This window comes from Scyliorhinus torazame, chromosome 5 (assembly GCF_047496885.1).
Source record: "Scyliorhinus torazame isolate Kashiwa2021f chromosome 5, sScyTor2.1, whole genome shotgun sequence".
NCBI classification, from domain to species: Eukaryota; Metazoa; Chordata; class Chondrichthyes; order Carcharhiniformes; family Scyliorhinidae; genus Scyliorhinus; species Scyliorhinus torazame.
This window is the reverse complement of record NC_092711.1, coordinates 292,124,889-292,137,947: the sequence shown is the minus strand read 5'-3', so window position 1 is coordinate 292,137,947 and position 13,059 is coordinate 292,124,889. Positions and strand designations below refer to the sequence as shown.

Sequence of the window (13,059 nt, the reverse complement as noted above, 5' to 3'; positions counted from 1 at the left end):
TTGGTCTGTTTTAAAAGCCAGCTACTTAGCCCTGTGCTAAACCAGCCCCTTCTAAAATTATGATTCTCCCCGTGTGTGCATGGGTTTCCTCCGGGTGCTCCGGTTTCCTCCCACAGTCCAAAGATGTGCAAGTTAGGTGGATTGGACATGCTAAATTACCATGTGTCCAAAATTGCCCTTAATGTTGGGTGGGGTTGCTGGGTTACGGGGATAGGGTGGAGGTGTGGGTTTGGGTAGGGTGCTCTTTCCTAGAGTTGATGCAGACTCGATGGGCCGAATGGCTTCCTTCTGCACTGTAAATTCTATGATTCAAAGGATTTGTACCTTAACAGCAAGGAGATTTTTGCTGTGAAACTGCTGCACAGGATCAGTTTTTCAAAAAACTACAAATTCAGTTGTATCAAATAATAGGATTTTACAAATAACACTTTTGTTTTTGACATTTTCTACCAACTGAGCATTATGCTTAATGTAAACATAAAATGCAGGTGGCTTTACTATATTACAACAAAATAATGTCCAAGAAACAAAAAGGAATGTCCAATTTTACGACAAAAACAGTTGAATGCAACAGCCAGAAACCCAACAACAGCTTATTAGTTGTCAACGAGTGTATCTCTTGGAAGCACAGCGACCATTAATTCCTAATGCACAATAGAGAGCAGCTAAAGTCCATGAAGTAAAACGTATTGATGATGATCACCAGTAAAGGATAATAGTATTTTGAGAAAACTTTTAATTAATTAACTACAGATAATTCTTTTCCCAGTTAGTTTACATGTTGGTCAAGATTCTGTAGCAGTGAAGAATCAATGTTCACCATTCACCTCACTGACAAATACCCACAGATTGTGGGCTTTTGACCAACATTTTGCTGTATTTTAAAGGTAATTTTCAGCAGACCACCCTCTATAGGGAACCTGTGGTGTGTACAAACATAGTAAGTAACACCATGACTCTTCAATCAGATTGACAAAACCTAGCAAAGGAATCTAAAGCAGGAAGTATAACTACCATTTAGAAGAAAAATAAACTGAGAAAAAAGGGATTCCGAGATAGAATGGTTTGAAATCTCTAGCAATAAAGGAACGATACTCCACACTTATGAATTACATTTTCATCAGCATAAGTTGGCAATAGTACTGAGCGTGCTATAAATGTAGAAGCCCTACATTTTTCTGTCTTTTGTTGGCAAGTTCAGCAACCTCATGCTCTTATGTGGATTTCAGTACTGCTGTACCACAGCCTGTGGAGCAGCAGGGTAACTAGGACAGAAACTACCAGATTTCAGAGTACTAGCTATGGCTGGTGCAACAGATACGTGACTGCCAGCCAGTGAAGATGGGAGGTGGACACGGGCAGCCGTCTCATTGGTGTCAGAGACTGTTCATCAAGGAAAGCTTTGGCAAAGATCGCATTAACAACCTATTCTAAAGTAGTTGTTCTGTCAAGAGGCAATGTAACAGGGCAATTAAATGGACAGATGGCAGATTTGTCCTTGCAGTGTTGGATAATTTCCTTTGACTAGGGAAGAACGTGGCTAGAAAAGATCGGATTAAATTAGGCAGAGGTAAATCACATGACAGATTTTCAGGCCGACTCAAAATCTTGAAGAAACATGTCACGGTCTTCAATGGTGAGCTGGGAAGCATGAAGTCTATCTCAGTAAAGCTGAAGATCAAGGAAGAAAGTCAGGCGAGATGGTAAAAGGCTAAGTCAGTGCCGTATGCAAATCAGATCCATGGTAGAGGCAGAATTACATCGGCTGGTCAGAACGAGAGTCCTTGAACTTTGTTAGCTGATTGGGCTAAGTCAATTGTACCCATGATGAAAAAAGATGGATCTGTACACATTCGTGGGGATTTTAAAGTCACCATCAATCCTGTACGTGTGCAGAGCAGTACCCTCTACCTCGGATTGATGACCCATTTGCTGGGTTGGCTGGAACCCAGCACTTCAGTAAAATCGACCTGTCAAGCACATCTTCAAATGAGCATACATTAGGATTCTCAAGTTATTGATGACTGAGACACACAAAGGGTTATTCTGATGCAGACAATTACCGTTTGGCATCACTTCAGCGTCACATAGCTTGTTTAAACAAGCTATGGACTAAATCTTTAACTGGATTTAACATAGTCCAGTGTTACCTGGATGACATCTTGCACATCCTAGATTCAACACTCCAGTAATTAGGAGATTATGGATTAAGGGTCTGAAATGTTGCAGGGATTTGCAACTAGCATGTGACGCATCATCTTATGGGGTTGAGGCAGTTGTTTTCCACATAATGGAATAGCCTTCGAGGACCTTGAATAATGCTGTAAGCAATTATGCGCAGTTAAAGAAGCCCCAGGGATCATTTTTGGATTAAAACGATTCCACCAATTCTTGTATGTGTGAAAATTCACTTTAATGATGGACCATTGTCCACTAACAATGATTTTTGGATCTCATACTGGTACTCCATAATTGGCTGAGGGCAGAACGCAGAGGTGGGTTTGCTCTTAGCAGCACGCACATATGCAATATTGTCAGTCATGGAATTGCAGATAGACTCTACTGACTACCTTACCAAATAGTTAATCGATAAGCAGTCCGGGTGGAAACATTTTCTACTTTGAACAAGTAAAGTAAGAAATCTTACAACACCAGGTTAAAGCCCAACACGTTTAGAACATAGAACATAGAATATTACAGCGCAGTACAGGACCTTCGGCCTTCGATGTTGTGCCGACCTGTGAAACCAATCTACAGTCCATCTACACTATTCCATCATCATCCACTACTGTTGCAGGCAGGGCATTCCATACCCATACTACTCTCTGGAGTAAAGAAACTACTTCTGACATCTGTCTTATATCTATCTCCCCTCAATTTAAAGCTATGTCCCCCTCGTGCTAGACATCACCATCCGAGGAAAAAGGCTCTCACTGCCCACCCTATTTAATCCTTGGATCATCTTGTATGCCTCTATTAAGTCACCTCTTAACCTTCTTCTCTCCAACGAAAACAGCCTCAAGTCCCTCAGCCTTCTCTCATAAGATCTTCCCTCCATACCAGGCAACATCCTGGTAAATCTCATCTGCACCTTTCCAATGCTTCCACATCCTTCCTATAATGCGACAACCAGAATTGCACGCAATACTCCAAATGCGGCCGCACCAGAGTTTTGTACAGCTGCAACATGACCTCATGGCTCCGAAACTCAATCCGTCTACCAATAAAAGCTAACACACGGTACACCTTCTTAACAACCCCATCAACCTGGGCGGCAAATTTCAGGAATCTATGTACATGGACACCGAGATCTCACTGCTCATCCACACTACCAAGAATCTTACCATTAGCCCAGTACTCTGTATTCCTGTTACTCCTTCCAAAATGAATCACCTCACATTTTTCTGCATTAAACTCCATTTGCCACCTCTCAGCCCAGCTCTGCAGCTTAACTATGTCCCTCTGTAACCTGCAACATCCTTCCACACTGTCCACAACTCCACCGACTTTAGTGTCATCCGCAAATTTACTCACCCATCCTTCTACGCCATTCTCCAGGTCATTTATAAAAATGACAAACAGCAGTGGCCCCAAAACAGATCCTTGTGGTACACCACTAGTAACTGAACTCCAGGCTGAACATTTTCCATCAACCACTACCCTCTGTCTTCTTACAGCTAGCCAATTTCTGATCCAAACCCTCAATCCCATGCCTCCGTATTTTCTGCTATAGCCTACCATGGGGAACCTCATCAAATGCTTTACTGAAATCCATATACACCACATCAACTGCTTTACCCTCGTCACCTTCTCAAAGAACTCAATAAGGTTTGAAGCACGACCTACCCTTCACAAAACAGTGTTGACTATCCCTAATCAAATTATTCCTTTCTGGATGATTATAAATCCTATCTCTTATAATCCTTTCTAAGACTTTGCCCACAACAGAAGCAAGGTTCACTGGTCTATTGTTACCGGGGTTGTCTTTACTCCCCTTCTTTAACAAGGGGACAACATTTGCTATCCTCCAGTCTTCTGGCACGATCCCTGTAGACAATGACGACATAAAGATCAAAGCCAAAGGCTCTGCAATCTCCTCCCTAGCTTCCCAGAGAATCCTAGGATAAATCCCATCCGGTCCAGGGGACTTATCTATTTTCACACTTTCCAGAATTGCTAATAGCTCCTTCCCAATGACTAATGCTCTACTCCTCTCCCCCCTTCCCTTCTGAGCAACAGGGACAGACTCTGTGCCAGAGACCTGCACCCCATGGTTTACCCCTGCTAAGTCGTGTCCCCCCCCAAGTATCCAAAGCGGTATACTTGTTACTAAGGGGAATGACACAGGGGGATCCCTGGTGCTGACTGCTTTCTCCCAGCCCCTCTCACCGTCACCCATCTATCTTCATTCTTCTATGACCACCTCTGCCTCCCGAATGAGCCGAAGTTCATCCAGCTCCAGAGCGCGGTTTTTGAGGAGCTGGAGATGGGTGCACTTCCCACAGGTGAAATCAGCAGGTACACTGTCAGTGTCCCTCACATCAAACATTCTGCAGGAGGAACATTGCACCGCCTTCCCTACCATCCCCTCTAGATAACTTGCGGATAAAACAAGAAGAAAGAAAGAAAGAGCTTACCTGATATTCATTCAACCCCTGAGGTGAGAGGTTTGTTTCGAATCACTAGCTTTCGGAGCACTGCTCCTTCTTCAGGTGAATTAAAAGGTAGGTTCCAGAAACATGTATATAGACAAAGTCAAAGGTGCAATACGATATTTTGAATGCGAGTCTTTGCAAGTAATTAAGTCTTTACAGGTCCAAACGGAGCAACTGGAGAGAGGGATAATCACAGGTTGAAGAGGTGTGAATAGTCTCAAGCCAGGACACTTGGTAGGATTTCACAAGCCTACTGCCCATCCAGCAGACGGCATTAGAGCAGAGCTGCTGATTGGCTGTTGCGGGGGAAATTTGCATACGTGCATTGTCACCGTAACATGAAGGTGTACCTGTGCAAGAGACCGTAGCTGTTCAAGTGAAGGCAAGCATCCAGTAGAGGGCAGTAGAGCGGAGCTGCTGATTGGCTGTTGCGGGGGAAATTTGCACACGTGCATTGGTGATCACCGTAACATGAAGGTGGTTTGTGGAGGAGCTGTTGTCAAGTGACACTTAAACCCGAAACACTTCTGTGTTTCCCTCCCTACCCCCTCCTCTAATCAAAAAAAATAACCGCTGTAAGGATGCCAGCCAAGAGGAAGGCTCAAGGGCAGGTAGAAGTAGAAAGAAGTTGAACCGGAAGTCACAGCCTGCAGGTAAGTGATTGACTGGTGACTGGTATGTAGTTTTTCTTTTCCCTCAGGTGTTATCGTGCAGGGCGCAGAGGTTGCTGAGTGAGTGCTTGCTGAGAAAGGGAGTAAATTGTTAAAAAACATACTGTAGGGAGTTTCCAGCTGAATCCAGTCAGAGTGAGGACAGAGTGACTGCTGGGTAAGTAGTAAAGATTTAAATTGTTTGCGCAGGCACATAACAGCTGATTGCTGTTTTCGTGTGGGGCGCAGTGGTTGCTGGTTAAGTGTTTTATTTTTACCTGTATTTAAGTTGGGCAGTTTCTAAATCCTAGACACTAAACTTGTAGTGTCCCCCACCCTTCATCCTCCTTTAACCTAAGGGGTAGAGTGAATGACAGGTAAGCTCTTTCTTTCTTTTTTTTTTAATCTAGAGGGGATGACAGGGAAGGTAGTGCAATGTTCCTCCTGCAGAATGTTTGAGGTGAGGGACGCCGTCAGTGTCCCTGATTTCATCTGTGGGAAATGCACCCATCTCCAGCTCCTCAGAAACCGCGTTAGGGAACTGGAACTGGATGAATAAGAGAGACTCGCGGTTGGTGTGTTGCCTCCCAGGATCGTGTTTTCGGGATCCTTAAGGGAGAGGGGGAGCAACCCCAAGTCGTGGGTACCTCTTCTAACAGTTGTCCGTACATATCCACACAGTTCCCCTCCTCTAGGTCACCCCAGTTCAGCAATCTTTCCAATAGTGAACGTCCTGGCATGACGGTATGTTGTAGTTTCAGTACCCAAGGTACTTCCATTTGGCCTTGTCGAAGGCCGTTTCTGCAGTCAGGGAGATGACCTTGTGTTCTCCCTCTGCATGGGGTCATGATCACATTCAGCAGGGGCCTGACGTTCGCTGTTAGCTGCCTGCCCTTGACAAAGCCTGTATGCTCTTCCGCAACTACCTCTGGCTCGCAGCTCTCCAGCCTCCTTGCCAGAGCCTTGGCCAGGATCTTAGCGTCAGTTTCAAGACATTTCGTCGGGTCTGTGTCTTTTTTTGGGATCAGCGATATGGAGACCTGAGCCAACATTAGCTGCAGGGTCGCTGTTCTGAAGGCTGGGTAGTTTGCTGCAAACAATGGTTTGTTTGAGGTTGCGTGGTTGTTTGAATCATTTTAGCTGATTTCCTGCACTGTCCAAACCCAGAGACGATACAATATGGAGAAGGCACGCGGATCAACTTTTGGTGATAAGAATCAATCTGCCAGAGGAAGAACCGACAGTCCAAATCCAGCTGTGCCAAGAGACGACATAGACCTTACCAAGAACCTGACACTAACCAAACCAAGACAGCACCTCAATTGCGAATCAAACACCAAGTCAACCTCAGATCACTGTGTTGACTCCAGTTAAGATAATCACTGACGATGCTCACACCAAATCACATCGAACTTCTGACTTATTGACTATTGATCGATTGTTCATGTTTACGGTTTATTGCATCAGGGACATTTGATTTAAAGGCGGAGGAAATGTTGCGTTTCCTTGCAAGCAGCCTTGTGGCGGAACAGGGGCACTTTAAGAGAATGTTCTTGTGATGTCATCAGATGTTTGCAGGAGAAAATAGGCAGTCTAACATCGCAGCCTGTAAGGTTAACATCTTTTAAATAATGCCCTATATTCTGGTTGAACCTCCCAGGCCTACAGACTTGATCTTGAATCCACCACAAAACATCTTTTCCACTGTGCCCAGATATGACTGAACTTCAAGCCAAGTTGTGGTCTCATACATTACAATCTTCCCAAGGCTTATAAAACATACAAAACGTTTTAGGACAGATGTGAACACCTCCAAATCATTGTTTAAAGGAATGCAGAACCTTGGAGGTCATTCATTCATCCACACACTGGATAAATTATGTATTGAGCCACTAACTAAGTCTTTAATAAGAACATGTTTTAAAATTCAAATTTGTTGCAATAAAGCCTTGAAGTGTTACTGCAGGGGAGGAATGTGTCATGCTTCCAAGGTGAACACAAAGTTTTCACAAATCATTCAGAAAAACAATAGCACCATTACAATATGTACAGATTAAATGCACCAGCAAAGGTAAGAAACAAAGGGAAGTGAAAAGAACTTGCATTTTCTGACATCTCTAGGTGTCACACAAAAGACAAATTAGTTTTGTAGGCAAACGAATGTGTACATAGCAAAGTCTCACAAGTACATCAGAAGAATGCTAGTCAACACAGAAGAACTCGCTGTTCTTCATAAAATGCTCCACAATCTTCTGCATTCGCCTCAATTTAAACATTGTATCCAAATGTAAGCGTCGACAATTCAACATTATTGCATTTGAATTCCCAGATTAAACCTTCAAGTCCAAGAGCAGATTCTGAACCTTCAAACTCAAAAGGAAGAATATTGCCACTTAGCAAAGCATTCTTGCAACAGAAATAAAGTAGAGATAGAGATACAAACGCAAGAACAAGTTTTAAAAATTGCTTTGCTGGATTAGCTAGTTAGTTAAGGCAACAAAGAACCACTCCCTCACTCTGTGCCAAATAAGCTGATCTCAGCAAGTGCAACAGGGGAGGGCATTATATTTGCTTTAAGTAGTGCAAGCAGTCTTTTTATTTCTTTGTTCGTTTGGAGGTGTGGACAGTGCATATGTTACCCATCCCTAATTGCCCTCAAAATTAGTGGCTTACTCGTCCATTTCAGAGGACAGTTAAGAATCAACTACATGGCTCAGAGTCTGGAGTCACGTCTCTTGACTAGTTAAGGATGGCAGATGGGAGGGCGACTACTACTGGGCCGCCAATGTGGCGATGATTCGTAAATGGATGATAGAGGGAGAGGGAGCGGCGTGGAAAAGATTGGAGATGAAGTCCTGCAAAGGGACGAGTTTAAAAGCGCTGGTGACAGCGCCACTACCGCTCTCACCAAAAAAATCTACCACGAACCCAGTGGTGGCAGCAACATTAAGTATCTGGGGGCAATAGAGGCAACAGAGGGGTGTGCTGGGAGCCTCGGTGTGGTCCCCGATCAGGAACAACCATAGGTTTGCCCCAGGGAGGCTGGACGGAGGATTCCAGAGCTGGCACCGGTAGGAATCAGGAGAGTGGGAGATTTATTTATAGACGGGACGTTTGCGAGCTTGGGAGCGCTTGAGGAAAAGTATAAGCTGCCCCGGGGAAATTTCTTTAGATATATGCAGGTGAGAGCGTTCACGAAACAACTGGTGAGGGAATTTCCGCTGCTCCCGACATAAGGGATCCAGGACAGGGTGCTTTCGGGGGTGTGGGTCGGGGAGGGCAAAGTGTCAGAGATATACCGGGAGATGAGAGAAGAGGGGGAGGAGTTGGTGGGCGAACTGAAGGGAAAATGGGAAGAAGAGCTCGGGGAGGAGATTGAGGAGGGTTTGTGGCCTGATGCCCCAAGCAGGGTAAATTCCTCTTCCTCGTGTGCCAGGCTTAGCCTGATCCAATTTAAGGTGCTGCATAGAGCACACATAACGGGAGCAAGGTTGAGCAGGTTCTTCGGAGTGGAGGACAAGTGTGGGAGGTGCGGGGGAAGCCCGGCGAACCACACACATGTTTTGGTTGTGTCCGGCACTGGAGGGGAGTGACGGGAGTGATCTCGAAGGTGGTGAAGGTCCGGGTCAAGCCAGGCTGGGGGTTAGCTTTATTTGGAGTTGCGGATGAGCCGGGAGTGGAGGCGAAAGTGGCCGATGTCGTGGCCTTTGCGTCCCTAGTAGCCCGGCGTAGGATTTTACTCATGTGGAAGGAAGCGAAACCCCCCCCGGGCTGGAGGCCTGGATAAACGATATGGCGGGGTTCATAAAACTGGAGCAGGTGAAGTTTGCGCTGAGAGGATCGGCTCAAGGGTTCACCAGGCGGTGGCAACAGTTCCTCGACTACCTCGCGGAACGTTAGTGGGAAGATAGATGACCCGCAGCAGCAACCCAGGGGGGGGGGTAAATTGTTTGGGTTTTTGGAGGGGGAGAGGGGGCGGGGGGAGTATTACTTAGTGTTATTTGGTTAGTTTACCATGTTAGTTACAAAATGTTATATTGCAGTTATCATGTTACTTTTATTTTTATTTCTTTGATTTGTAAGGGAAAAAATTGTGTTTGAAAACGTTAATAAAATATATATTTTTTAAAAAGGATGGCAGATGGTTTGTTGTGACAATTGATAGTGGGTTCATGGCCACTATTATTATTAAATGCTCAGATTAACGGGATTTAATGTCCACCAGCTGCCATAGTGGGATTTGAACCCATGTCTGGGCCTCTGGATTACTAGCATAGTGACATTACCAAGACGCCACCGTCTCTCTTGGATGCCAAGATTCCCAGTAAGGGACAAGGTCAATCTTAGTTGCAAGGGTCTGCAATAAATTAACTTCCTACTCATGAAAGTGGACTCCTAGAAAATGATACATAAAGTCAACAGGCATACATGGAAATGTAGTCTTGCAATAAATCAACTGCTTCACAAGAGGATTGGAGGCTAAAATATATATGTCTGTAGTTTACTCCTGAAATCCAAGGCCAGAAATACATCGACTGAAATCTAATAAAGGCAAAAATAATGCTGCTGCAAAACTCAACTTCATACACTGGGTGGTGCTATGCAGCATCTGTTTTTGTTTTGTACAATACCACCCCGTGGGTGAAATGTGTTCTCCAGCAAACATTCCTGTTAAACAATGGAAGACCACTCCAGTTGTTACTATTGCAAATTTCAACTTCCACTGCACAGAATCATAGGACAACATTTGGTCCATCACGCCTGTAATGCTATTCAGAATTGCTGATCTTCAAACCAGATAGAATCACATAATTTACAGTGCAGAAGGCGGCCATTTGGTCCATCGAGTCTGCACCAGCCCTTGGAAAGAGCACCCTACCCAATCCCACACCTTCACCCGATCCCGCAACACAGTAACCCCACCCAACGTTTTTTTCTTTTGGACACCACGGGCAATTTAGCATGGCCAATCCACCCAACCTGCATATCTTTAAACTGTGGGAGGTAACCGGAGCACCCGGCGGAAACCCGCGCAGACATGGGGAGAACGTGCAGACACCACACAGACAGTAACCCAAGCCAGGAATCGAACCTGGGACCCTGGAGCTGTGAAGCAACTGCGCTAACCACTCTGCTACCGTGTTGCCCACAGAGTTGATGACATTAAGTGTCAGATTGATTATTTTGAGACTTTTAATCCTCCAGAAAGCCAGACTTCACGATAAGTCACAATAAGCTTGTCGATTTCGGCGTGAGAACAGCTGGTGAGTCAGTTTCAGCGGGAGCATTGCGGAAGTGGCTGCTGGGAGGTAAGTCAAACCTTTAAAAGCAATTGTCTTTGCAGGGGCAGGCCAGTCGATTTCGGCGTGAGAACAGCTGGTGAGTCAGTTTCAGCGGGAGCATTGCGGAAGTGGTTGCTGGGAGGTAAGTCTGTCCTTTAAAAGCAATTGTCTTTGCAGGGGCAGGCCAGTCGATTTCGGCGTGAGAACAGCTGGTGAGTCAGTTTCAGCGGGAGCACTGCGGAAGTGGTTGCTGGGAGGTAAGTCTGTCCTTTAAAAGCACTTGTCTATGCAGGGGCAGGCCAGTCGATTTCGGCGGGAGTGGAGCTGGCTGGTTAGTCAATTTCAGCAGGAGCTGAGAATTTTTCTTTTTTTTTTTTAAAATTAGTTTTTTTAGGCGGGAACAGGAATTCGACCCACGGACGTCTGGGAAGACCCTCACCAATAAATTCTGGTGGAGAGGAAACCCGAGACACTACACGTGTAGTGTCTCCCACCCGCCCTCCTCCTCTAACCTAATAATAAAACCCATTGGTCTGAGGTAAGTACCATATTTTATTATATTATTATAATTTTTTATAAAAATTTAATTTAGTTGTTAGCCAGATCTTGGTAGAAAGTTAGAGGAATGGCAGGGAAGGGAGTGCAATGTTCCTCCTGCAGGATGTTTGAGGTGAGGGATGCAGTTAGTGTCCCTGCTGATTTTACCTGCAGGAAGTGCTGCCATCTCCAGCTCCTCCAAGACCGAGTTAGGGAACTGGAGCTGGAGTTGGAAGAACTTCGGATCATTCGGGAGGCAGAAGGGGTCATAGATAGCAGCTTCAGGGAATTAGTTATACCAAAGATTGGAGATAGGTGGGTAACTGTAAGAGGGACTGGGAAAAAGCAGTCAGTGCAGGGATCCTCTGCGGTCGTTCCCCTGAGAAACAAGTATACCGCTTTGGATACTTGTGGGGGGGGGGGGGGGACTTACCAGGGGTAAGCCATGGGGTACGGGCCTCTGGCACGGAGTCTGTCCCTGTTGCTCAGAAGGGAAGGGGGGAGAGGAGCAGAGCATTAGTAATTGGGGACTCTATAGTCAGGGGTACAGATAGGAGATTTTGTGGGAGCGTGAGAGACTCACGTTTGGTATGTTGCCTCCCAGGTGCAAGGGTACGTGATGTCTCGGATCGTGTTTTCCGGGTCCTTAGGGGGGAGGGGGAGCAGCCCCAAGTCGTGGTCCACATTGGCACTAACGACATAGGTAGGAAAGGGGACAAGGATGTCAGGCAGGCTTTCAGGGAGCTAGGATGGAAGCTCAGAACTAGAACAAACAGAGTTGTTATCTCTGGGTTGTTGCCCGTGCCACGTGATAGTGAGATGAGGAATAGGGAGAGAGAGCATTTAAACACGTGGCTACAGGGATGGTGCAGGCAGGAGGGATTCAGATTTCTGGATAACTGGGGCTCTTTCTGGGGAAGGTGGGACCTCTACAGACAGGATGGTCTACATCTGAACCTGAGGGGCACAAATATCCTGGGGGGGGGGGGGAGATTTGTTAGTGCTCTTTGGGGGGGTTTAAACTAATGCAGCAGGGGCATGGGAACCTGGATTGTAGTTTTAGGGTAAGGGAGAATGAGAGTATAGAGGTCAGGAGCACAGATTTGACGTCGCAGGAGGGGGCCAGTGTTCAGGTAGGTGGTTTGAAGTGTGTCTACTTCAATGCCAGGAGTATACGAAACAAGGTAGGGGAACTGGCAGCATGGGTTGGGACCTGGGACTTCGATGTTGTGGCCATTTCGGAGACATGGATAGAGCAGAGACAGGAATGGATGTTGCAGGTTCCGGGGTTTAGGTGTTTTAGTAAGCTCAGAGAAGGAGGCAAAAGAGGGGGAGGTGTGGCGCTGCTAGTCAAGAGCAGTATTACGGTGGCGGAGAGGATGCTAGATGGGGACTCTTCTTCCGAGGTAGTATGGGCTGAAGTTAGAAACAGGAAAGGAGAGGTCACCCTGTTGGGAGTTTTTTTATAGGCCTCCTAATAGTTCTAGGGATGTAGAGGAAAGGATGGCGAAGATGATTCTGGATATGAGCGAAAGTAACAGGGTAGTTATTATGGGAGACTTTAACTTTCCAAATATTGACTGGAAAAGATATAGTTCGAGTACAATAGATGGGTCATTTTTTGTACAGTGTGTGCAGGAGGGTTTCCTGAAACAATATGTTGACAGGCCAACAAGAGGCGAGGCCACGTTGGATTTGGTTTTGGGTAATGAACCAGGCCAGGTGTTGGATTTGGAGGTAGGAGAGCACTTTGGGGACAGTGACCACAATTCGGTGACGTTTACGTTAATGATGGAAAGGGATAAGTATACACCGCAGGGCAAGAGTTATAGCTGGGGGAAGGGCAATTATGATGCCATTAGACGTGACTTGGGGGGGATAAGGTGGAGAAGTAGGCTGCAAGTGTTGGGCACACTGGATAAGTGGGGCTTGTTC

General features: G+C 45.8%; 1 protein-coding gene across 6 annotated transcripts in view; it reads right to left on the bottom strand.

Annotated features, from left to right (window-relative positions):
* The window catches only part of atrx (ATRX chromatin remodeler), a 285,402-nt gene that overhangs the window by 248,520 nt on the left and 23,823 nt on the right, over nucleotides 1–13,059 (bottom strand). The window lies entirely within an intron of this gene.